The following is a 1,925-nucleotide window of genomic DNA, read 5'->3' as shown; positions in this document are numbered from 1 at the left end:
ATGCTTCTACATTGAAATTACATGTGCTATTATTAGCAAAGAGGAATTTGGCAAATTATGAGACTCTTTCACCCCTTGCTAATTAATTCCATCCATTTGCCAGATATTTCCATATTACCAATAAGTTCTTCAAAAGGCCTAATATTAAATTGCTTCTATTGTTGACTAGTACTATTTTTTCTTAACTGTTGTCTGGTTCGTGATAGGTATTATGTTATTAATACAATATGGCATTTGGTTCTTATAATATTCCATATCCTATAAACTGGTTTACGAAGGAGACAAGTAATAAAATCTTATTAAATTCTGTCACTTTGTTTGCTATTTAAATTGTTCCTATATTGAATCAAATTCCTTTTATTAATTAAATATAAGTTATATTCAATGGTAATTAAATATTACAATTATTATTACTTATATTCAAACTAATTTCATCTCTTACATCAAAAAATGACTTGTTTTATGACATTCAAGATTTAGCAATTACTTGTACATTGTTATTAAATATATATTTTTAAATTGTTCTTTCGCTTTACTTTGTAATTTTGATTTGGTTAAAAAATCTAAGCAATGTTAATTTATTTTGTGATCCTTCCATTAAGCCAAATGTTTTTGTTTTCTTTTATTTAAAAAGATGGATCCTACATGATAATAAATTTCTTAAATGGCCTAATTTAAAGTAAAAATTGCCAAATTTTATATATCATTTTGAGATATTTTATGGGGTTTCCTGTTGCACAGCTAGATGATTAATGCAACTATTTCATCATGTTCCTTTTATAAAACAAATTGTTACACTTACCTGGCAGGGGAGATACCATGATCACAAAGGTGGTTTTCCCAGGGTGAGGCTTATTCATTGTACTCTGGATGTGCTGACCCCTGCGATTTCCCCAAATGTGGGAAACTCGACGGCATAATTTGTGGTAGTTGGGGACTGCGTTTGCACTTCCCCTGGTTAAAAAACAAACAAAAATTGTTTTGCATAGCTATCATTGCCAAAGACTTATCTAATTTTTTTTCAGTTCTTTCCTGAAGAACACTTATTGCTTTAAATCTATATAAATTTATTAATTTACTTGTTTGTACTTCTCTAGTTTAAATAAACTGTGTTTCTATTAAGGGCAGGAAACCATCCCTTAATTCATTAAGTAATGTTTGTATCTTACGCGGCACAGGCCAGTGTGAACTCAAGCCATAGAGTAAAGGGGCAGTATAGTATTATTGCAGAAGTAGGGAATAACCTCTCAATTTCTTATATATTTTAGCTTTTATGACCTCTTGTTGCTTTATCCTTAATTTACAAATTCTCCAAGTAAATTTCATCTTTAAATCTAATTTTTGGCCCATGTTCCTTTGAATAAAACACTGTGACTCACTGCTGTAAAAAGCATCTATATTTACTGTCTCTTCTATTATTCCTTCTGTCATGAGTGAGAATGGTGACCACTCTTGCTACTACAACATTGTTCTACCCTCACCTGTGTCTACTTCTTTAGGCAACCCCTTTCAGTCTCACTCGTGAGTTACTCTTCTCTTTCCTTTCTAGTATTCTGGAAGCTTTTCTGGCTCTGGGTTGGCATGCAATCTTCCCACAGTCTTAACATGACTTTACCTGCCTTCTCTGCCTAGGTCTACGAGCCTTTTAAATTTCATATAATTTTTCCCTCACAACTGCTTCTTTTTGTTATTAATACTTCTGATAAATTGCACCACTTCACATTCAATGAGTCTCCAACCCAAATGACAGTCCCTGTGATGATTAATTTTATGTGTCCACCTGGCTAGGCCAGATACTGGTCCAACACTATTCTCGATGTTTCTGTGAAGGTACTTTTTGGATAGGATTAATGTTTATATCAGTAGACTTTTAGTAAAGAAATTTACCTCCCTAATGTGGGAGGGTCTCATCTAATCAGCTGAAG

At 32.6% G+C, this 1,925-nt stretch overlaps 1 non-coding gene across 1 annotated transcript; it reads left to right on the top strand.

Annotated features, from left to right (window-relative positions):
- Positions 1 to 794: 794 nt before the first annotated feature.
- LOC135277877 (U1 spliceosomal RNA) lies at positions 795 to 958 on the top strand. Its single transcript, XR_010345452.1, has one exon. It is a non-coding gene; the product is annotated as a U1 spliceosomal RNA (small nuclear RNA).
- Positions 959 to 1,925: the final 967 nt, after the last annotated feature.

Source organism: Aotus nancymaae, unplaced genomic scaffold (assembly GCF_030222135.1).
Source record: "Aotus nancymaae isolate 86718 unplaced genomic scaffold, 86718_ANA_hifiasm-v0.15.2.pri h1tg000033l, whole genome shotgun sequence".
NCBI lineage: Eukaryota > Metazoa > Chordata > Mammalia > Primates > Aotidae > Aotus > Aotus nancymaae.
Note: the sequence above shows the minus strand (reverse complement) of the source record. Positions and strands in the feature narration are given on the sequence as shown.